This window comes from Macrotis lagotis, chromosome X, assembly GCF_037893015.1.
Source record: "Macrotis lagotis isolate mMagLag1 chromosome X, bilby.v1.9.chrom.fasta, whole genome shotgun sequence".
Taxonomy (NCBI): domain Eukaryota; kingdom Metazoa; phylum Chordata; class Mammalia; order Peramelemorphia; family Peramelidae; genus Macrotis; species Macrotis lagotis.
The window spans coordinates 31195292-31220270 of NC_133666.1; the positions used below are offsets into that span (position 1 = coordinate 31195292).

The following is a 24979-nucleotide window of genomic DNA, read 5'->3' on the forward strand; positions in this document are numbered from 1 at the left end:
CTTGGATGTACTATCCTTCACCATTGAATTCCTTGCCCCATTGTCCTACTGCTGTTTATATTCTTCCAACTCACAATCCACCAATCTCTTTCTTTACCTCTCCTGCTAAACCACCATTGGAGGGGGAAATCATAAAACAGTACTGAATGGGTCCTCTCTAATAGTGGTGTCAAACTCAAATAGAAACTGGGGTCACCAATCCATATATAAAGATACCTGTGACCACATTTTGGCTTAGTTATGAAATAGAACATTATCTAGGTTTTACTGTATTTTTTACTATTTTGTAAAATATTTTCCAATTAAATTTTAATCTTTTTCAGACCTCTGTGTGTTTGAGACTTTTATGCTACAAATTCATGATCTAATTTCAACTCGTCCTTCATTGTTGCACAACAACTTATTTTCTTCTTCTTTGATTGAATCATTCTCACTGGGCAAAATCTCTTTCTACGGATGGCACTGCCAGTTACCCGGTTCTGTAGCCTTCCAGTCATTCTCACATCTTTGGTCTTCCTCACTAGGAATCCAATCTTCCTCACCACTATATCCAATCACTTATCAAGTCCTATAGATTCTGCTTCTTATTTTCTGTAAAACTAGGGGCAAAGAAATAAATCTCTTTGAGTCTCAGTTTCCTCATCTGTAAAATAGAGATAAAACTACCTTTAAAATTCATCTCACTGGATCTTGTGAAGATCAATGAGATGATGTATGTAAAGTGCTTTGCAAAGTCCTGTTATAGATTGTCCCTCCACTGGTGCAGACAGACAAATTTTCTGCATCTTCTAATCTTGGAGAGGTGTGCCTGGACACTGAGAAATTAAGTGACTTGTGCAGGATCATATAAAAAGTCAGAGGCAAGTCTTGAATTCCAATCAGAATCCAGAATCATATCATTTCAGAGGTGGAAAGGGATCTCAAGAATCACCTAGTAATATCACTCTTACAACTTAGACAATAAGTCGCCTTCCAACCTTTTCTTTTTGCAAGGCAATGGGGTTAAGTTGCCCAAGGCCACACAGCTAGGTAATTATGAAGTTTCTGAGGTCGGATTTGAACTCAGGTACTCCTGACTGCAGGGCTGGTGCTCTATGCACTGCACCACCTAGGTGCCACCTAGCCACCCCACAACCTTTTCTTGAAGGAAAAGCTACAATCAGGAATGATGCAGCCTGCTCCACCTTGGGTCAGCTCTCACTTGTAGGAGCAATTGACTTCTTTGCAACTCTCACAGTGTTCCTAGTTCTGCCCATTGGAGACAAGCAGAGAATGACTAATCTTTCTCTCAAAGGACAATCTTTCAATTACTTGAACACACAGCTAGTATCCAGTTCTTCCTGACTCTAAAGGCTGACCCTCTACTACATTTTATCATCGTCATCATTATCATTCTCCTCCTCTTCAAAAAGGGTGATAATAACACCTCACATAGTATAATGTGTGTACAAGTGCTCTGGGACTATAGCTATAAGCTAACATCTTATCTGTGTACTGAATTGTATTGGCTCTAGGAAATAAATGGCATCCAAACCTCTAGTAAGTTCCCAAGAGGAGTATTACTGCGTAGCTGAAGTCTTATTTCCCTTAATGACTAAGTTTACATAACAGTGTATAATGTAGAATTCATGGGTTGCTAGTCTATCTTGAAGACCTGCCCAATCTGCCACATCTGCAAATAACTATGCAGTCGTGCAATGGATCAGTCTCAATTGACATTCAGTCTGTCTACCACCCCTTTAGCACCCCCCATCCGCATAGCCAGAACTTTGTTTTTGTTTCTCTCCTCTGGAAGAGAAATCTAGGAGCTCCCCTTCAAGAAGTATACAACACGTGGAAACTTTTAGAAAAAAATACTCCACCCTTCCAATGCCCTCAAGTTTTCTCTAGACTCTCTTTTGATTGGGATGGGAAGCTTGGACTTTTTATGTTGAATTGTTCAAAAATTCTCTGGTGATGATGGCTTCCACTTTCTAAGTTCATTTCTCCTGGGTGCTACTGTGAAGATCCCTGGCCAGCTAGCTCTCAGAGGCCCATCCACCAGGATACCAAGTCACCTTGCCCAGGCAGGAAGACTCCAGGACAGACAACTGCACCCCATCCTCTGCAGTCCCTGGCATCATTAGCAATCTCCCTTAAAGAAGCCCCAGGTTCTTCTGGATCCAGATGAGCCAGTAAAAGCAAGGGCCTCAGAGCCAGTCAGCGCTCAAGGCCATGTTTGGGAACCTATGCCCCCCAGACCCATGAGTACCCTCAGTACTCTCTTTAGAGCCTGCTCTCTTGGTGGATTTTGCTCTTACTCCACCCAACATCTGAACACAGTGCATAAGCTGCCTTCTTGCAGCCTCATCTACTTCCCAAGATGTACCTTAGGGAACATAGACCCCAAGACCCAGGATGGGACTGTGACCCTGGTGACCCATCAGCAGGGACACCAGAGTTGGGACTAAGGGCTTTACTGAAACCATGTGCTCTTTTTAGGCTTCCTTCTTCCCTCCCCTTCCCCCACCCTCACCCATAACCATCTAAAGCAACAAAGGAAAGGACATATAAGAGTTGCCAACCTACTGATCCTGGATCTGGACCTGGGAGGAACTTGAGAAGTTGTCTGGTTCAATCCCTTCAATTTACAGAAAAGGAGACTGAGGCTCAGGGAGGACAAGTGACCTAGTTGAAGTGACAAGACAAAACTGAAATATCAGTTGGTGAAAAGTAACTGGAGGATTCTAGATCTAGAGTTGGAAGGGACTTCAGAGGCCATTTAGTCCTTTTCCCTCTTCTTACAGATGAGGAAGCTGAGGCCCAGGGATGTTACAAGTGACTTGCCCAAGATCACATAGCTAGTAAGCAGCTGAGTCAGGATTTGAACCCAGGGCCTCTGTTCAAATCCAGTACTTTTTCCACTGCTGCACACTTGGCCCTTGAAAGCATGTGTCTCAAGAAAACACTGCCCAGTCAGTTCATTTCAGTCAGTCAGTAAGCATTTATTAAGCGCCTGCTAGATGCAAAGCACCAGGGATAGAAAAGTATAACACAGTCCCTGCTCTTTGAAGATTACATTCACCAAATGGGTTACAAATCCCAAAAGTAAAACCCTCCAGGACCAGCAGAGTCTCTTCAAATCAGGTCACGACACTACACAAGGTGATTTTTCCTTTCAGGGAGGCTGGGGTTGGGGCCATAAGGTCAAGAGGAAGGGTCACTAGAAAAACCAGGAGGGTAGCCTGCTTCAGGCTTGGAGGGCAGTGGGAATGGCTTTGGGGAATGGCTTTCTAAACCCAGGCGCTATGCCCTTCAGCTCCTGTTTGAACGGTGCTCCCAGGGCTCAGTTCAGCATTACCAGTTGCTGAATTTGGAGGAAGAAGAACATTTATGTTGCCTACTGATGCATGCTTTTAGCAAAACTGAAGAAAAAAAGGAGGCGAATGACTCGATGATGTGGTCTCCAGATTGGGTAGAGTATGAAATGTGGCAATACTTTATTTGGAAATAGGACAGTATATGGAATCCACTAGCAATTTGAACAGTTCCTTTTTAACCCTGCTGCCTAGGAGATGGAGTTACTTAGAATCAGGGGTTCTGAGCTGAAAGTACCTAAAGAGCAGGGATTGACTTATACCTTTCTTTCTATCCCAGGTGCTTTGCATCTAGCAGACGCTTAATACATGCTGACTGACTGTCTGACTGGAATGAACTGAATGTGGATGTGTATTCTTGAGACACATGCTTTCAAGGGCTAAGTGCAAAACCTTGTTTTGTGGCCCAGGGTTCCGGGCAGTCTGGGACAGCCCATGGACTTTTCAGAGTCGTGCTTTTAAATGTATAAAATGAAGTCTAGGATGTCAAAAAAGAAAAACAGTTATAAGGAAACAGTTGTCAAAATATGATTAAAAGCAAACAAATAAATGAACAAATAGGTCCAGGGGCCCCAAGTGGATTTCTAAAAAGTTCTGAGCATTTAAAGTCTATTTAGGCAACAAGGAGGCATAGAATTTTAAATGGGAAGGGCATTAGAAAATCAAAACTAGTCCCAGCCAGAGAAAGGCATTCTTAGTGCCCCCATTCTCAGTGGGGGCCACCCTTTTTCCCTACTGTGGACCAAAGACCTCTGTCCCCATGCCCCAAACATGATGGTCCACTGGTCCCTGGCTTCTGAAAGGGGAGAGGAGGAAGGCAGGTCTCAGGAGGGGGAAAGAAAGTGGGGTCCTGTGCCAGAAGAAAGATGGAGGCTGCCTCCTCTCTTGGGATAATTACACCTTTTGTCAGACTATCCCTTGGGTAGGCCTCATGGTCCCCTCCACCCATCATCTTCTGTGTGTATCACCATCCCTTATCACCAGCTGATTTTGATGTAGGTGGGGAAAAAATGCCTCTGTCATCTAGTCCAATCCTTTTATTTTACAAAGCAGGAAACTGAGGCTCATTATTTCACATTAGTACTATTAAGGGGCAATACAGAACATGTATGCATTCTGTTTTAAGAAATGAATAAAAGAACCAAAAAAAATCAATCCAATTTCTGGAGTATTTTACTGTCCACAACGTGCTTGTCTCACAACAACCCGTCGAGGTAGATAGAGACGACAAGTGTTAGTGTCATCCCCACTATACAAATACTGAAAGATCTGTGATCTCCTGAGATGCACTGTGGCGTGCTCATCCCTCCTACCAATGTGGACCTAATTCCTGAAAGGAGAACAAACTACAAATATTCTGTTGACTAGAAAAAATGTGGCTCAACTTTTGTTATGGGGAGATTTTTCTTTTGATGCTGACCCCAGGACACTTTTCTTACATCCTAATTTGAAGTGAAGCATCCTAACAAAATGTAACCAATGTGTTTTTATAAGGCTGCTCAGTCCCTTTTTAATTATTATTTTATTTTGCTGAGCTTTCCAAAACCTGTCATAGAGTTAAATCTGAATCCCTTTTTAAAACTGGAAGCTCAGGGCCATCAATGTTATTCACTGCCTCAGGCAGATAGACACAAATACCTTGATGCCATTGATCAGCCCAATGCAAATGCACTATAAATGGTAGTTGTGACTATGACTATTATTTTATTGTAATACCCTGTATTGGGGGGAGGCGTGTGACAGGGGAGTGGGAAGGTGGCCCACTCCCATATCCCCTTGGACAGTAGGTCAACTTGTTTATTTTCTTTGAAGGGAAGGCACCAGATTCCATACATACTCCTGACTGACATCAGAAAAGCTCAGCTACATCACCAAACCACAGAATTTCAGAGATAGTGCTTCAGTGGGCATCCAGTCCAACATGTATACTACAGTATTTCTAACAGTTGGCCCTCCAGCCTCTGCTGGAGTGAAGACCACTACCTCCCAGGACATTTCCCTTTGGGACAGCTCAAATGATTATGAATCTTTGCCTAATATTGGATAGAAACCCACCTTTCTGAAACATCCACTCATTGTTCTTGATTCTTCTCTCTGACCAAAAAGAACAAGTCTAACCCCTTTACTGGCAGTTAGGGGTCCTAGAGGATCCAGCCTCAAGTCAGGATGACCTGAGTTCAAATCCATCCTCTGACATTCAGTAGCATGTTATCCTGTTTGCCAGTTTCCTCATCTCTAAAAAGAGCTGCAGAAGGAAATGGCAAATCCTTCCAGTATCTGTGCTAAGGAAACACTGAATGGAATAACAACGTGACTGAATAACAACACTCCTATTCCATGTAATGGCCCTCTTAAACACTTCAATTGATCCTTCAGCTTAGTTTTTTCAGTGCCTACCATTGTGCCACACACCAGGGATACAAATATCAGACAGTCCTTGCCTAGAGGAGTCTATATTCTACTGGAGGAGAGGTCATAAGAACATGCTCCCCAATAATAAGAAAACAGACAATATAAACGAAAGGCAGCTATCCCACCCACTCTGAGTCTCCACCAGATAACGCATTTCCAGTACCTTTTGCCCAGTGTTCCCATGAAGTGGACTTGGAGCCCTTCATCTTCTGGCTGCCTTCCTCTGAACAGTCTCCACCTTGCCAACGTCCTTCCTGAGCAGTGGTATCCTGATCCGGGTACAATGCTGCAAGTAGTCTGAGTTGAGTTGGGGGAGTGTGTTGCCCTATGTTTATCCATGTTGTGCTTTCTGGGTTGGGGCTCCCTCGTTCTGTAAAGGTGCCTGAAGCTGGAAGTGCTCAGCTTTCAGGGAAAATCCTGACACTGCCATAAGCCCGGTGTAGCCCCTCTTTACCCCCCCCCCCACCTTGGACTGTTGCAAGAACCTACTGACTGGCAGGTTGTCTGGAGGGTTTCCTATTCATACTGCACTTTGAAGTCCAATGAATCTTCCCCACACCTGGGTCTGACCACCTCACCCTTCCCCCCTTCCCTCAACTCCAGGGGCTCCCTCTTATCCCCAGGATCTTCTGTTTGAATTTCAAAGAGGTTCATTACCTGAGCCCTCATTCCCTTTTTGTCAGCCATTCCCAGACCTCCTTCATCTTCAAGCCGTGAATGATCCACCATCTACCTGTCTGTGTCGGGCTTGTGGGGGTGGTGTCTTCCCACGAGGGAGCTCTGCCAGGGCAGGGCCTGAATTCTGCCTTTCTCTCCAACCTTAGCCTGGCACACCCTGGGTGAGGAATAAATGCTTGTTACCTGAGCGACCCTCAGCCTCTTTGGCTGAAATATTAAAGAAAGTGCAAAGTATTCTTTTTATTAGGTTTCTTTTTTTGTAAGGTAAATGGGGTTAAGTGGCTTGCCCAAGGCCACACAGCTAGGTAATTATTGAGTGTCGGAGGCTGGATTTGAACTCAGGTCCTCCTGACTCCAGGGCCGGTGCTTTATCCACTTCGCCACCTAGCCACCCCCCAAACTGTTATTCTTAAACTATTTCTAGAGGAAAGGCCCTTGTATTCCAAATAGGTGGCTCTCTCCTAACTTTTGATAAGACTACTGTTATTGACTCCTAGAAGGATAGTAGCCTTTTTCCCATGAGAAAAACCTTTCATTCCAAGGAAGCTCATAAGCCTAGTCTTGTTTGGTGATAGACTGTCCCTAGACTTTGCAGTTCCAAGACAAGTTACATGACTTCAATTAAGACAGTTATAATCCTGCAGGTTATTCTCACCGTCTGGACGGTAGGGTCATATTCTATGAAAACTTTCCATTCTTTTCTTTGTTGCTGGGTAGATTTTCCCCAGTACAATGTAACTCTGAAGACTAGCCAATGAATCGACAGAGAGGGACGATAGGGAGGCGGAGGAGGGGATCGCGTTAGTCCATGTAATATTCCTCGACTGTCAATTTGGGCCAACTCCTTCACTACTTTTGTGAGACTTGGAGTATGCCTTTTGCTTACGAAAAGCCAAAATAAGCTTGTTTTTTTGCTTAGAGGAGTCTATATTTTTAAGTGTATTTTTATCGGCGGGAGGGAGAAAGAAATGCTACTGTCTTTACCTTTTGTCCTTCTGCTTTTGCTGGGTCACCCAGGACTTCTCTTTTGCTCACGCCAGCCCGGGACCACCCTCTCAGCCCAGAAGTCTCATCATAGGGTCTAGTCTACTCAGGGTATGGGTTTTCGCCCCCAGGATGTATGTAGGCAAGGTCGGATAAACGGCACCCTTTAATAAAACTGGGGTTAAGCAGCATCGTCGAAGGCCGCGGTGTCCCTATCCATAAAAGGATGGGGTTGGATTAGACTATAGGGGGTCGTGAAGCTCTCTAGTATCCCAGCCTTTGGCTCCCTTTGCATGCATAAAATTGCAAAATTCATATATGAAATCATAGAGTAAGATGGCGGCTCAGCGGGTATCTCCACCTTCATTCATCCCATTGGCTGCAGAAGTCACATGACCAGGGCCCGTGGGAGGAGGCGGGTTGTTGGAGGTCTTATGCGCATGTGCAAAGCGCCCCCCCATAACATATACGAGGGCCCCCCCCCATGTATAACGAAGAGTATATATAGCCGGCTCTGCCGCCGGGGATTCCCTTCTGCCGCTGGAAGCCGACGGAGGAGGTAAGTCAAGGGGTGAACAGGGGAGGCCTTGGGTGGGTAAGATTAGGGGAAGATTCCAAGGGTAAGGAAGACTTGGAAGGATTGGGGGGTCCTTGAGGGGAGCCTTTTGATTTCTTGGCTACAGCCTACTTGCAGATTCCCCAATTATATTTCAACTGTAGAACTCAGTTTCCTTAAGGCATAATTTACCCTCCCCCCACTTTCCCCCTCCCGGGAATCAGCCTTAGGCAGGTTCCCTCATCCCGGCCTCCCGTTGGGGAGGCCTCCCTAGGCCGGTGGGAAGGCCATCATCAACCGTTCGGGGAAAAAACCACCCGGAGCCTTCTGAACAGCCAGTAAGTGACCCAACAGCGGAGGGCTCGGAAACGCCAGGAATTCAGGTAGGTTAGCCTGCAAAAGCTGGGCTTCCCCCCCCACCCCACCCCCCCACCCCACCCCCGCTTGCAGCGCAAGAGTGAGCTCGTGAGAGAGTGCTGTTCGGGATAAGGAAGTCCTGTGGGAGGAGCAATGGAAGGTGCTGGAAAACACTGGAAAGAAAAGGGAGAGAGAGACCACGTGTTTGGGAGTTTAGACTTTCGAAGCCAGCTGGAACTGGGCAGGCTAGGCTTGCCTATTTGGTTCCCCCCCCACCGCCGGACCCCCCCCACTGGTCCCAGCCCATTCCTAGCTGGCCCCGCCCCATCCCGCTCCCGGCCTGGCCCCGCCCCCCGCTCCTGGCCTGGTTCCACCCCGCCCCCGCTCGCGGCCCGCCCCCGCTCCCGGCCCCGCCCCGCGCCCCCCGCACGCGGCCCGCTCCCGCTCGCGGCCCGCCCCCGCCCCACCTGGTCCCGGCCCCACCCCCCCCGCCGCCCCCCCCTGCTCGCGGCCCGCCCCCCGCCCAGTCCTGCTCCCCGCCCCCGCTCGCGGCCCGCCCCCGCCCCTTCGTGCCTCCCGGCCCCGCCCCCCCCCCCCCGCTCGCGGCCCGCCCCCGCCCCTTCGTGCCTCCCGGCCCCGCCCCCCGCCGCCCCCCCCCCCCCCGCTCGCGGCCCGCCCCCGCCCCGACCTGCTCCCGGCCCCGCCCCCCCCCCCCCCCGCTCGCGGCCCGCCCCCGCCCAGTCCTGCTCCCGCCCCCACTCGCGGCCCGCCCCCGCCCCGTGGTGCTCCCGGCCCCGCCCCCCGCCCCCGCTCGCGGCCCGCCCCCGGCCTGGTCCCGCTCCCGGCCTGGCCCCGCCCCCGCTCCTTCCCGCTCGCGGCCCGCCCCCGCCCCGTCCAGCTCGCGGCCCGGCCCCGCCCCCCGCTCCCGGCCTGGCCCCGCCCCCGCTCCCTCCCGCTCGCGGCCCGCCCCCCCCCGCCCCGTCCAGCTCGCGGCCCGGCTCCGCCTCCCGCTCCCGGCCTGGCCCCGCCCCCCGCTCCTTCCCGCTCGCGGCCCGCCCCCGCCCCGTCCAGCTCGCGGCCCGGCCCCGCCCCCCGCTCCCGGCCTGGCCCCGCCCCCGCTCCTTCCCGCTCGCGGCCCGCCCCCGCCCCGTCCAGCTCGCGGCCCGGCCCCGCCCCCCGCTCCCGGCCTGGCCCCGCCCCCGCTCCTTCCCGCTCGCGGCCCGCCCCCGCCCCGTCCAGCTCGCGGCCCGGCCCCGCCCCCTCCCCTGCCTTTACTCTTGGCCACTCCAATGCTTCTCACTGCAGGAGCCGTGGTCCTTGTGGCCCAGCGTCCAGCCAGTGGCCGGTGCCGGACCTTCCTCCTGCGAGGACTCTTCTCCAGCTGCCGCAGCGCCTCCCTCCAGCCGTCGGACCCCCGGTAAGCCTGTTTTCTACAAAGGTGGGAGAGGAGGGTAAGGGGGCCAGCGAGGATCTTGGCTGTATGGCTGCGGGCTTGTCCTTCGAGTTCCTTTTGTGGAGGAGCAGGGAGACAGGGAGGGGCCGGGACCGAGCCGGGACAGTCTCTGCCCAGATCCCCTTTTCTATTCCCATCCCGCCCCACCCCAAGTCCCTGGCCGAGGGACCCCAGAGTGCCCCACCTGAGCCCTGGATTCCAGTACTGCCTCCCTTCGCACTGGGCAAGACCCTGAGTTGGTCACTTCCCAGGATCACAAGAGAATGAGTGCCCTACTATGGAATGGTCCCTAACTTTCAGAAATGAGTGGCTACAAGATCAGCTAGGCTATTCAGCCTTATTTTGCAGAGCCCAAGTGACTTCACCAAGGTCTTTGGGTTCCTAGTAAGCAACGGTATTACCTAAACACTAGGGTCGCTGAGTCACAGCATGTCCCAGCCAGTGTCAGCCCCTCAGATATTCTTCATTTTCTAATTGGGTAAAGACTAGTGAGAGAACAGTTTCTGGGCCATTGTCCTCCTGGAGGAAAGAAAGGTCCCAGTGCCATACAGCCTGGGTCAGGATCCCCTTGCTTTTCTCTTCCACTTTATGCAGAGCAAAGGCAATCCACTGGGGACTCGAGACCATGTGATTTGTGGGTCCCAAATGAGTGCGTTGTAAGGGTGAAAAGCCAAGGTTTTCAGAGCACTTCTCTGAAGGCCTGGCATCCAAGGAAGCTGGCCTAGCCTAAGGTTTTTGGAGCAGACTCTGAATTACTGAAGCTTTCAAAATACACCAATAATGTCAATTGCTAGTGGTCTTTCCAGACAGCAAAGCACTTTTTTCAGCACAGCTGGATCAGGGTGTGTTCTTTCTACTCACCTGCTCATTTATTGGGCCAGAGATTTGACAATACCTAACATCAGAGGGAAAAAAAAGTCAGTGACCTGGGTTCAGTGGTATGTTTTGTGGGGGTATGCTACCATACCTTTGAAATCCAGTCAAAACATTTATTTTAGCCCCTTGTCATTTGAGCAGTCTTACTGATTGGAACTATCGTTCAATTTAGCATATATAAAAAAGTTGTGCATGAGTTAGTAAATTTTGATGAAGTTATTCTTCTGTCTTAGTTTTAGATTATAAAGTTTAATGTTTTTAGGAAGTTTTTTTTTTATAAAGTTTAGTTACCAAGGTAAAAATGCTCTAGGAAGCCTTTTTCCCCATTTCTTTACTCTTCCCTTCCCCTCTACCCCCCCCCCCCCATAACACAGTAGACTTTGGCTTTGTGAACTCTTTTCTTAAGAACAGATTTTTTAAGTACTCTCCACTTAACTGTGCAAAATATATGCATGTAAATATCTATTTAAACATATTGCGTATACACTTACATATAGAATGCCTGTAAATACTGTAAATATCCATACATATAATTAACACACAATTTAAGATTTGTTTTATAGTATTTCGTTATTTACTTTCTCTTGAAATTTTTGTTGTGCTTGAGATGGTGTTTTTCCAGCAGATCTCTTTTTGAGAGACCTGAGGTTAGGAGGTGCGGTATCTGGGGTTCCATAGGCAGAATATGGCAGATGGTTTCAGGGTTTGCTCTCTGTTACTCCCAGTGCCATCTGACCTGTATTGGTGCTCAATCAAAAATCTCTAGAAGGATGAAATCTTGGGTTTAGTCCCTATCCCCCTAGGATGGGTTCATAATATAAGGTCAGTGAACAGGAAAAAAATTAATTAGATTTCAATGTAACCAATTTTTCTTTAAATTCTGTGAATCTTAGAAATTTAAAAGGCACTTTCTGAGAAGGGCTCCATAGGTTTCATCAGATTGCCCAACAATCCAAGATCCAAAAAAGAATCCACTGCACTATTATATGTATCCTATAGGTCACCTTAATGATAAGTTCATGGCCTAAAATGATCATATAGATTTTGTAACAAAAATTGGGAGAGGGTAGGCATTTGGACCTGTTTGATTTTTTTGAGTTTGGAAGCTCCTTCAGCTCTGTCCATTGTTAAGCAAAGGGGAAGAGAGGAAATCTCTTTACGTTTATTACTGTGTATCTGGCTGCACAAAAATCAGCTCATTTGGTATTCCAATGTGATTGAGTGAAGTACTGTTATGCCCATTTTACTGTTGAGGAAACTGAAGCAGTAGTGTTCTGGCCACTGAAAAAGCTAATAGGGTAACTGTTAGTATGTATCTGAGGCAGGATTTGAACCCATGTCTAACTTATTTCCACCACTGATGCTTTCCTACACTATACTGTTTGCCTTTCTAGGTCTTTTGATATTTTAAACTTGGTGTTCTCAAACTTCATTTTTGGGAGAAAAACTGCAGTTCTCTTTCACTCTATTTCTATTTGTCTTTTTTTTTTCAATTAAGTCTAGATTTCTGAATGAGACAATTTCTCTTTAAGTTTTTTTTTTAATTTTTTGCCCAAAGCCACACAGCTAGGTAATTATTAAGTGTCTGAGACCGGATTTGAACCCAGGTACTCCTGACTCCAAGGCCTGTGCTTTATCCACTACGCCACCTAGCCACCCTCCTCTCTTAAAGTTTAACATTGAAACTTGCTGCAAAAGAAGAATCAGTCCAAAGAGATATTTTTTGAGGGTAGGAAAAAGTCAGGGAAAATTTTTAAGTATGAGGGACAGCTAGGTGGCACAGTGGATAGAGCAGCACCAGCCCTGGGGTCAGAAGGACTTGAGTATAAATCCAGCCTGAGACGCTGAATAATTACTTGGCTGTGTGACTTTGGACAAGTTACTTAACCCCATTGCCTTGCAAAACAAAAAAGCCCAAATTTTTAAGTATGATTCTAGGTTGTTTTTTTTTTTTTTTTAGTTTTTCCACAGATAAATCATAGCATATCAAGCCCCTAGGGGAAGATTCTGGCCTCAAGTCTCAAATTTCGATCTTTAAAATGAAATCTGTTCCTCCTCTTCCACTTTTTACTTTGCCATCTTTTGTCTTTGATATTGGAATGGGAACTTTACAGTCTTAGCTGCCTCGACTTTATGTAATAGAACCATTTTTACAATATAAAGTGTACATACAGAGAGCAGTTTTGTTCATTGACCCTCTAACCTCTTGTGATCCTTATGATCCTATGGAAGTTAAGCTACACTTGTAGGAGTATGTAGACCTTGGGGGCAGCTAGGTGGAGCAGTGGATAGAGCACTAGCCTTGAACCCAAGTTCAAATCCAGCCTCAGACACCTGATGTGTGTGACCTTGCACAAGTCACTTAACCCTATTGCCTCACAAAAAGAAAGGAGTATCTGAACCAACCGTACAGGGTTTCTTTTTGTGTGTTTGTTAAGTATTAATAGTTAGGGCCTTGGGAAAGCCACTTAACCCCATTGCCTTGCAAAAAAACTAAAAAAAATAGTTAGGCAGCTGCTTTTTTTCAAACCACTTTTGTATGTGTCCTCTCTAATGCTCTCCACTGAGGTAGATGGGCAGTTTCTCATCTTAACTGACAGGCATTTTCAGGACAAGTCCTAAAGTGATTGTGCATTTATTGAAGCCTGAGGTGTGCCAACCATGGGTGGGACCAAATGCTGGAGAGACAAAGAAAGGGCGAATGGTTCCAGTCCCCTACGAATCCCCTATCTAATGGGAGAGGCTGCAGGCCAACAAACTATGTCCAGACAAAATATGTGTGTATAGGCACATATATGTATCCTCTCTGAGAAAACTTGATGGCATTTCTGCAGGAAGACCCTAAAACTTAGTGCTTCCCCTCAAAGATCATCTCCTGGGCTAAACAAGAGTCCCCTGAAGGAAATTAGATTCTCATAGATTGCTTAGGTTAAGTGACTACTAGCTCTTGGGGTCCCTGGTGATTTAGGGTTGCCTGTACTTGACCCCAGAACTTTAGGGTTCAGACTAGTGGATGAGTCTTTATTTGTGTTTGTCATTCTTTATGGTAATTTCTGTGGTCTCCAGTTAGTGACCTAATCATCCCAGCTGGAGGTTTTTTTCCCTCAGGAAATGTTCCTTAAGGTTCCTCTTAACCCTCCCAAGCTGAGACATCCTGTGCACTGAATTCTTTTAACATAACACAATCTTTTCTTCCCTTATTTTCTTTATCCATTGGGTGTTTGGGTGTATATAGCATAGTTCTAAAAATCAATTGGAGCCTGATCTAAGGAAAAGCTGTCCATCACTAGTAGGGCTGGAAGTGGAGTTGACTTGTAGGGAACAGCCACCTCACTGCAGGGTTTCAAAAGGAGAAACTTAAGAGGACCCACGTGCTGAAAATATTCTAGAAGTGATTCCTGTGACTATCAGCTGAACTAGTCCTGGTACCCTAAAAAGATCATCCTTCTCCCGACCCATCATCTGGATTTTTCCCGTACTACAGGGGCTTGCATACTTTTTCTCTGAAGCTCCAATTGAGAGGTTCTTCACTTTTTGGGAACCATCAGTTTGGTGAAATCTATGAATGGGTCCTTTCTTAGAATCATGGTTGTAAATGCATAAAATAGAATCCAGAGGATTACCAAGGAAACCAATGATATTGAGATAGTGATTAAGATAGGTTTTTGCAAAAGTACTCCCAAGAACCTGATTTCACCCTTTAAACCTGAAGCCTTCCAGATGCTTCCTAAATCTGACCTACCTATTTTTTTATTCACAGAATATGTTGAGGAGAGTAGGAAATCTCTGTAATGTTTGAGAAAGCAGCTTTGTTAATTAGACATAATGCAGATCTGAGATCAACACAATTGCCTAAAACTAGTCTTTATTTTCAAGTTAAATATTAAAATGACAATTTAGAAGTACTATGAATTTAAAATTGAACACCCCCACAGCTAATTAAATTTCCTTTTTCAAGTCATTTTAATGTAGAAACAGATCTTAATGTTTGAGTCATCTCCCAGGAATTCTTCCTTTGTTCATTCCCTTTTTCTCTTCATCTTTTGGTCATAGTACTCAAGTTTTTGGTTTCTCTTTTTTCACTGGATACAAATTAATTAAGGTTAGTCTAGATTTTTTTAAAAAAAAACTATTAGTAGTTTTAATCAAATTGATTGAACCTTTCCCCATTTTTAGACATTTAGATTACTGCCCAGGTTTTTGTAAGGGCAACTACTGTTGCTATGAAAAGTTCCAAATAGTTTTTTTCCTTTGGTGGAGGTGGGGATATACTTTGATATACTTTCAGAGTATGTTCCCGCAGTGGAATTATTGGCTAGCAACTTTTTCTCCAGGACCTAGAAAAAATTGGCTACTTAGTGGTGAAAGCGGTGGGTTCTTGTATTTGTATTTAGAGGGAGAACTCCCTGGTTTAAAAGGAAACACTTAAGGAAATAAGACGCTGCAGTAGCAAGGGAAAGGTGGTAATAGGGTAGTCCCTCAAACTCCTCCAGGGACCCACACCTTTAGAGTGAAACTGGGAGTTAAGAAAGGGGGGCGGCTAGGTGACATAGTAGATAAAGCACAGGCCTTGGAGTCAGGAGTACCTGGGTTCAAATCCGGTCTCAGACACTTAATAATTATCTAGCTATGTGGCCTTGGGCAAGCCACTTAACCCCATTTGCCTTGCAAAAAAAACCTAAAAAAAAGAGTTAAGAAAGGATTATATCTAGGCATGATGTCACCAGAAAGCCTTGGGCATCATGGGCTTGAAACTATAGCAGGAAGAGGAAATAGTTGAAATGAAAGATAATCAGCATGGATGAAATCAATAGAATAAGACAGAGTTAGGGTGAAGACTTCTTTCATCAAATGTATCTTGGTAAGTCTGATCTCTAAGATACGGAACAAGTTGCCTCAAGTCTTAAGACTGAACCATTCTTTAATTGATAATTGGGAAAAAATATTTAGATGTTTCAGAAGAAATGCACATCTGTGAGTGTTGTCTTTGGACTACAGGTAATTAATTTTTTATCTTTTGACATCCATGACTATTTCTCTTTCCCTGGAGGAATGGATCTAGGGATCAAGTGAAATAAATATAAAATGATTTGAAGTAGGGCACGAGCAGACAAGTTGTACACGTGTGTGTGTGTGTGTGTGTGTGTGTGTGTGTGTGTTGGGGTGGTAGCCAAATTGGGCCTTGAAGGAAACTGAAGGAGTCTTAGTGTGGAAGGGGAAGCATTCTAGGTGGACAGACTGAGAGAGCTCTAGACTCAAACCTACTTGAGTTCTCACATCTCAAGTTATTTAAATGACTCAGTGGATGTGAGCAGATTTATATTCTATCTCTGGGCCTCAGTTTCTTTGCTTTGTGAAGTAAGTGGTTGTGCTAAATGATACGTATACAAGTGAATGCTTCCAATTGTTCTTTCAAAGGAATTTTTTTTGAATGCTAAGGTTGAAGCAGATCCGTATCAGATAGGGTAGATTACTTTGGATAGATAAAATGATGATTAAGGTTAAGCTAGGAAACATTAGAGAGTGAAAAAGCAGAATCAGAATAATAAGACATTTAAGTCAGTTTTGCTTAGGGGGAAAATGTAGAGAGAAGGAAGAAGCATCATGGTCTTGTGGCTGATGGGCCAATCTTCCTTCCAAGCCTTTATTCCAGCATAGACTCAAATGACTTCAGAGCAGGGATGACTTGGTTTGGTTCATAGCTTTTGTCTATCTCCTTCCTTACCACAACCCCCCAAAGTAGCCAATTAACAGAATTCTTGTTGCTTGATTCTAGCTCTGGTGACCCTGGACAAAAACTTACCCTTAGAAAGAGCCCTAGGAAACTCTCCCAAGACTCTAAAGCTACAGAGGAGAGTTGTCCAGCTATTCACACTAAGGGAATCCTGGATCTAGATCTCCCAACCCTGACCCCCCCCCCCCCCCCCCGCCAAAAAAAGGAAAAGAAAAAAGGTTAAAAACAAAAAGAATTGGACAATTGATGATCTATAGAATGGATAATGGTTCAAGTATTTTGGTTAATTCAGAGTGACAGGAAGGGAATGGTTGCAGGCACAATTGTTATCAATGACTTCATCTGTTCATAGGATTTCCTATGATTTTTGGGGTGGTGGTGGTATCCATACACATAATGTAAGAAAAGTTTTTTTCTCATTGTTATTTTTTTTCAATTATGTGTTCCTAAAGTTTTTCTGCATTTATTCACATGCATATGCACATATTTTAAGTTATATAATTTCCTTCCAATCTCCCTTCCTACCCCCCTCCCCTCATCAGCGAACAGTCTGGTGAATGTTATACATTCACATTATGTTTAACATAAAACAAACAAGTTAAACTTCCCTGTAAACAGAAAACATAGACAATTTTTTTTTATATTTTGCTATGATTTAAATTTATTTTTATTGATATCTTTTGTTTTAATATCACCTATGTTTCCCAGTGTTTCCCCATCCCAGAGAGTCATCCTATTTATTTTTACAAATGACTATAGAAGAGAAGGATTCAACAAAACTAAGGAACACATTAAGCAGGACCTCCATTTTATGCAGTTACACAATCATCTCTCCCCAGCCCTCCTATTCCACCCCTGGCAAAAGCATTGTATTGCTTTGCTTTTAATATTTCCCATGGAAAATCTCTTTCTACCAAACCAGGGCCTGAAGTCTCCTTAATCCTATTTCTTTCCTTGTCCTCTCTTCCCCCTAGCTTGGGACTTGTGCTGCTGCTTTCTTTTTAAATTTATGGACTAAAGTAAGCATGTCCGTAACATAGTGCAATAAAAAAGCAGATCATTGTAAATGCAACTACTAACCTACTATGCACAACTTTCTGTCCTTTCAAATATACAACAAAATGATTGTGCAAATTTCCCCTTAATAATAAGCCACAAGTTTAAGAACTCCTGGTGCTACCCTAACCCTTCTTCTAACATTATAATCTTTATTTTGTAAGTCCAGACAGCTTTACATAGGCTACCAGGTACATTTTTAGGATTGCTATCCCTAAACAGGAAGCGATCCTTGTTCAAAACTCCCCAACTAGCCTTGGTCACTGTGATATTTCTTCAATCTCTCCTATTGGTTTGCTCCAAACCCTGAAGGCTTGCTGTCACACTTGGATTCCTAAAAAAGGCAGAAATTTGGAACAAATAGAGGATGATGTTTTCCCTCTTACCTACATGGATTTTTCAAATTCCTCAATATCTTTCCCTCCCTTTCATTTGCTTGGGAGAGCAGTGGATCTTGGTGGGAAGAGGTTAGACTCAATCTGGGATGGGTTTTGAAAAGCAGCCCCTAAAATGGTTTTTGAGGCATCCAGGGTGCACTTGGGGATTAACTGAAGTTGGAGGGGATTTGATAAATCTAGTTAGAGGTATTGGTTGGAAACATTACTCCTTGTAAGGTGCAGAAAAGTTCCTTGACAGATGAATGCCTATGGAATCTTAACTAGTGTTTGCTACTTCAAGAAAAGAGAAAAATTTTCTGACCCCTAGTGGCAGAGACTATTCTAGAAGGGAAGAAAGGTCTTTGGGAAGCCAATTTACAACTGACTGAAGAGCAGGATTCTAGAACTCTTAAGTCTGATGGGTGCCTGTGACAGAGATAATGTTCTTGACCCAGGTTCACAGACTCCTTAAACCTTGGGCCCACCTGGTTGGTCTGTGACCTAAGACTCCTGAAGGCAAAGATTCTTTTGTCCTAGGGAGCCAAATCCTACATAGCTAGTGGCATTCTTCTTAGTCTTATGTCTGGGTTTAGAATGGCCTTGGCTGGAACCCCCCCGGTTCTGGTCTGGGAGAGATGGTGACTGAGCTCACTCCTCTTCTGGGGGACTGAGGGAGCAGCCTGGTAGCAGAGAGAAACTGTGCCCTCCTTCACACCCAGCAGGGCCCTGCCCAACAATTCCAAGAGATCAGTGACTTCCAGGCTCAGCCAGCATTCCCTGACCAGTGAGGAGCGGACCACCGGAGCAGTTCATCACCACAGCAAGCACTCAGGGTTTTGGGGCTTGAGGTGTTCGCTGTGAGGTCTGGCCACCTAATACCCTGCAGCCATGCCTTTCCAAACACCTCCCAGTAATAATGTGAGCCCTGATCCTCAGGTCCCCTTGGAGCAACCCCAAGTGAATGCTCCACCCCCTGTGCTGCCCATGCAGGCACCACCTGAGGCCCCTGTGCCTCCCCCTCCTTTACCTCAGCAAGCCCACGTATGTGTGCCCTGCCCGGGAGTCCTTCCATGTGGCTGTCCCTGCCCATGTATGGCCTGGCCGGCCTTGTGCCAGCATATTCCTGCTCCTGCTGTGGAGGTTCCCATGCCTGCGGCACCTCCCCAACCTGCGGCCCCTCCACGCCGTAGGAGGCTTTCTTTTGTCATCCGGCCACGTAGAATGGCCCCTGCTGCTGCCCGTGCACAGGATCCCTATCTTGTTAACCGCGTTCCTGTGAACCGCATTCCTGTGAACCGCGTTCCTGTGAACCGCGTTCCTGTGAACCGCGTTCCTGTGAACCGCATTGCTGTGAACCGCATTGCTGTGAACCGCGTTCCTGTGAACCGCGTTCCTGCAAACCATGTTCCTGCTGCTGTTCCCCTTGGGGAACAATACCGTGGGGGACCCCAGCCTGCTCCTCCACCTGCCTATGGGGGACCCCAGCCTGCTCCTCCACCTGCCCGTGGGGGACCCCAGCCTGCTCCTCCGCCTGCCCGTGGGGGACCCCAGCCTGCTCCTCCGCCTGCCCGTGGGGGACCCCAGCCTGCTCCGCTTATCCGTGGGGGACCCCAGCCTGCTCCTCCACCTGCCCGTGGGGGACCGCAGCCTGCTCCTCCACCTGCCCGTGGGGGACCGCAGCCTGCTCCTCCGCCTGCCCGTGGGGGACCCCAGCCTGCTCCTCCGCCTGCCCGTGGGGGACCGCAGCCTGCTCCTCCGCCTGCCCGTGGGGGACCCCAGCCTGCTCCTCCGCCTGCCCGTGGGGGACCCCAGGCTGTTCCTCTGCCTGCCCGGCTGTGCATCCCTGTACGTGTGCTGCCTGCCCCTGTGCTGCCTGCCCAGGTTCATGATGCTGCCCAGATGTATGATCCTGCCCAGGTGCTGTATGCCCAGGGAAATCCCCCTCCAGGCATTGTGCCTGCCCAAGTGGGTGTTCCCCCACCTGTTGGTCTTCAGGAGCCCCCTGATCGTGCACGTGCTGACCCAAATGCTTTTGCCTGGGAGCCACGTTCTGCTGCTTCGACACCATCTGCTGAGTGGGATGGGGAACCACGCTAGTGCGCTTTGCTGAGGGTGTTTTCTCAGGTGTCTACTATGTGTGTGCCAGCTGTGAACAATGCCCACATAGAAGCATATGTTATTTTTCATGTTTATAGGAGTGTTTCTGTTATTGGCCCCACCATGTGCTGTTATTGGCCATTAATTTCAGTTTTGAACCTTCTCCAATGAGTTTTCGGGCAGGCTTATGGGAAGGATGTTCTAATGTTACTATTCTTACTATGATTTTATTGCATTAAACAAAGCAAATAAACTATGTGTCTCTTGTCTCACTAAAAACAATTAAAATAACAGTGGAGGCTTGATAAGTCTTAATTTTTGAGTGGCCACATTCCCATAGAGTATCTTGAATTTACAGTAGCTTCTTTTGGAAAGAGAGACTTGAATGGAAGCTGGAATGGCCCGAGATATTCTGGGGTAGGTTTCTGTCCAGTGTTCTCATTTAGAGATTCCTTGAGACTTGACTTTGAGGCCTAATATTTTGTGATTGGATAGTATGGTTCCTTGATATTTTTCTTTTCCTTTTTCATACACTAGGCCAATTGTTTGGCATTATGTTTTGTGTGACTCTGTTGTATTATCATGTATCCATGGTATATCATGGTGACTTCAAGTCAAAATCAGTACTTCAAGATGCTGATTCTTTAGTACAGGGATGTGCAGTGATGCACCTTGAGCCATGTGGAAGTCTCTACTATACAAGGTATGCTTCATGATCTAGGACATGAGGTCTTTGAACGAATGTGCCTTATAAAAGGAATGATTGGAAAGGTGTGCCACTCCCTGGGTAGGAGATACAAAAACAAAAGCGGAGGCTTTCACTCTGCCCTCAAGAAACTTCTAACACATGGAGACAATCCATAGGGAAACACTAAATATTTATTAAGTACCTACTGTCTATGTACTAGATACCATACAGTGCTGGGGAAACAAATACATAAAAGAATTTGTACTCATAGAATTTACAATGTAATGAGAGAAGACAATACACAAAAGGAAGAGAGAGGAGATGCCTGGGTGGAAGCATGATGGTGAAATCCAGACGAGTGCAGCTGGATGGGAAATCAAGAAATGGCTGGCCTGGGCATCCTCTTTAAATGAAGGTTTTGGGAGGAGTTTCTGAGCCTTAATGCTCCTTCCCCCCCAGTCAGAGGTGCCCCACTAACATCATGTACTAAATGAAGGAGGGATGAGTACAAAGACTGAGGAAGGGAATGTTGGTCTAAATGTGGTGAGCTGAGTGGCACCATGGTCTGGTCTACCTTTATTGCCCTTTACATTTAAAATTCTGACCTTAAATACTAGAAGAAAAAATAACACATACAACAGAATATACAAAGATTTTATGTGAAACTGAATCTCCATTCTCAGAACTTCTTTTTTAAAGTACACATTTCTTACCCATCACTTCAAAAACTGTCTTGCTTGTCTTTTTTTCTTTTGTTCTCTCTGTATTAAAAAATTAATACAATAGTTGTAGATTTCACAGTGGTCTGGTATACTCTCAATGCCTTTTAAATTTAAAATTCTGCTTTAGACACTAGAAAAAAATGTCCACACACACAACAGAACACAGAAAGAAGGTTCTCTGTGAAACTGAATCTCCATTTTCATGAGACTTGTTTTTTAATGTTCACAATTCTACCCATCACTCCAGAAACTGTCTTGCTTAACTGTACTTCTGGTCTTCCTTTTGTTCTCTGCACTCTCTTTTCTCTCTCCCTCTCTTTTCATTTACCCTATTCTCCCCCCCTTTATCTTTCTGACTTTGTCTCTCTCTCCTTGTTTCTTGGCATCACTTGCTACCTTCTCCCTCTTAACCAGGAATAACAAAAGGAAAATTTTCTTTTAGCAAGCAGAGCTGAGCAAAACAAGTCCGTCTAGAGATGAATACCTACCACTTCTCTATCCTCAGGTGGATGCTTTGCTTCCTCACAAATCCTCTACACATGTGGGCCTGCCCATTGCATTGATCAACATCCTCAAGTCTTCCAAAGTCCTTTTTTCTTGACAGTAGTGCTGTCTGTGTTGTTCTCCTGGTTTTCTTTACTTCACTCTACATCAGGTCATCCTTCCCAGGTTCTTGGAAATTGTCTATTGTCACTTCTTCCAGTGCAATACTAATATTCCATTAACTCATATACCACAGTTTTGTACTACCTCCCTTAAATCCTTTGCTTTGCTTTCTTACTCCCTCTGTAATCCTCTCTTCAGGGTAAAGTAGTTTCTTTTGTTTATTACTGTTTCCTTTATTATGCTCCCTCATAATTCTTTTCTTTTTCCTTGGTGCTTTTCTTGCTGAGTTGAACACATTTTTATACTGAACTTCTGTGGATGTGAAAATGTGCCCATTTCAAATAAGTAAGGTTCAGCTGATACCCATTTCCTCCATGCACTCCTAGCAGATTTAGAATTTCTTTTCACTTTCTTTGCTAATGGAAAGTAACAAGTTCTCTCCCCTTCTTCTGCTTTAGGTCCTACATCCCATCAGGGCTCTGGCATTTGCTGCACTTTTGGATTGGGGGGTCTCTGTTCTGTTATCCCTTGGGTTCTTATGCTGATCTCTACCTCTCAGGGTTCAACCCCTCTGGCTCCTGGAAGTTCTTTGGGGTTCTCTCTGGCATCCCAGAGCAGAGAAGTAGGGACCTCAGAGCCCCTAGGGCCATTCCCCTTTGAGCTCTATGCCAGTGTCTTCCTCCTTCCCCTCTCCAGAGCTCCCATTCTGGAACTTTCTGACCACCTGGAGTTTTTACAGTGCATCCTTCTACTCCTCCTGCCTCCAGACACAGAGTCATGTAGGCACATGAATGTATCTGGTTCTGTGCGGCACCCAGTACTGTGAGGTACCGATGTGAACTTAGCTGGGGTTTGTAGGGCAGGGTCCTTTCCTATTTCTCATGGGTTACTGGCTGGCTTTGTGCAGTCCTAGAGTGGGAGTGTCTCACTGGATTGCTTGATCCTTAGTGGCCTGGTAGGAACCTCAGTGTTTTATTAAAGTACCTACCTGCCATAGTGCCTAGCATTAGCTTATTGTTCCCAGAGTGAGGGGGGCGGGGGGGGGGGAGTCCTGTGCCCATGATAGGGAGGCTGGTTGGAGAGTAGAATAGGTTGAAGCACGGCCTGGGGCCTGCTAGAGTAGGTAGGGTGGCTTGGGTCACATCTGTGCTCACCATTTTGGACAGCCCAACCACTGGACAGAGATCCAAAGCTTAGTGCATTCACTCTCCTTGGGGTGGAGACTCATAGTCTTTAGAAGTTTAGCTCTGGTGGGGCCAGTGTTAGCCAGGAAGAGCAAAGGGAGCCACAGGTCAGAGGGCAAGATTATTGGAGTAGATAGTTTGATGGGATGTGAAACAGTCTAGAAACAGAGTATTGTATTCTGTTGTCAAGAAAGCTATATATAGCGGGGCAGCTAGGTGGCACAGTGGATAGAGTACTGGCCCTGGAGTCAGGAAGACCTGAGTTCAAATCCAGCCTCAGACACTTAAATAATTACCTAGCTGTGTGACCTTAGGCAAGCCATTTAACCCCATTGCCTTAAATAAAATTAGTTTTAAAAGCTATATATGATGACTTTGGACACAAGTCAAGACACATGGTAACAGAAATCTCAGAGAAGTATGTTTTGTGCATGATGTGTTCAAGCATGATGCTACCAACTTGTACCATCTACTTGGAGGGAACAAGTACTAGTAAATTTATCAAGCTTGTGTCTATGGTCATTTTATCCCTGGGATGAGATGGGAAGAATAGAAGCAGCGTCATGTTGGCAATGGACTGTTTTACCCATTATGCACACAGATGGATAGCCAAGCTGAAAGCCAGAAGCTTCTGCAGGTACTCGTGGGTGTTTCGGGCCAAGTGTTTCTGTGGATGTCACTTCCTTGCCATGATCTACTCTGACTGAGGTAGAAATCTGGTAAACAAACCATTTAAGAAGATATGAGCCAAGAGGTCTTTTTTCCCCTCAGGGAGATCAGACCCAAGGCTTGAATACATGCTAAAGTGTACCCTGCTGACCATGCTTAGGCCCTCAGTCTAGGCATAAAAGGCTCAGGTCTTTCATTATGGCTTTTCTAGGACGTTTCCATCCATGCTTTCAAGGATAATGCCACAAGAGCTTAGCCTCTTGAAACTTGAGTCACAGCTACACTTCTTGATTGTTCTTCAATGTCTCAGATGATGGAGTGTATATATAAAGACTTGATTCTAACAGATCTCTTAGTCTAACACCTAGCTCTGGTCTCATCTCAGGACATCTGTGAACTAGATCAGGAATGACATGATGCCTGAGTTCATTGTCAAGATTCATCCCTTTGTGGTTGGGCAAGGGACCGGGATAGGAATCAGATGAAAAGTCATCCCATCCCAATTAATTGAAAACTTGGGCAACCTGGCTTGGAACTCTACACAGACAATGCATTGTAATTTCCTCTTGGGATGTTACATTCTCTGGTGAGCAAGAGGAAAGGAGTGGGGAAGAGTCAGCCAAGCAGACTTGGAGATGTGCCTGCCCATCAACCATCAAGAATTCTATTAAAATTAATGATTCAGATGAGGAAGAAATGAAATATTACTACCCATGGGAGGGTCTGGAAACCTACCAGATTCTATCTCAGTTCTAGGGGAACTTTGGTTTCAATAAGGGGCTGAATCCATACATGCCTCCTTTGCCTAATACTCAAGTTGTAGAGATACCTAGGGAAAAGAAGGCATGGGAAGAGCCTGCAGCTTGTCATGGTTGACCTAGGCTATGCTTAAACTCAGGATTGGGATTAAAGGTGGTGCAGTGGTTACACTGCTAGACTTATTGGAAATACCTGTATTCAGATGCCATCTCAGACATTTGGGTGAAACCGGTAAGTCATAACCTTTCTGTATGTCAGTTTTCTCATCTGTAAATTGGGGATAATAGTAACTCCTATCTTCCTTGGTTGTTGTAAGAATCAAATGTTTACAAATTGTAAAGACACAACACAGAGAGAGAGACAGAGATGGACACAGAAAGAGAGAGGAAGAGAGAGAGAGTGAGTGAGTGTGAGT

At 45.9% G+C, this 24979-nt stretch overlaps 1 protein-coding gene across 1 annotated transcript in view; it reads left to right on the forward strand.

The window, feature by feature from the left end:
* The first annotated feature begins 9653 nt into the window (after positions 1–9653).
* Positions 9654–24979, forward strand: part of FHL1 (four and a half LIM domains 1) — a 138882-nt gene continuing 123556 nt past the window's right edge. Inside the window, exon 1 of the mRNA XM_074205370.1 lies at positions 9654–9760. The gene's annotated coding sequence lies outside the window, so the exon portion shown is untranslated. The remainder of the gene's footprint in view (positions 9761–24979) is intronic.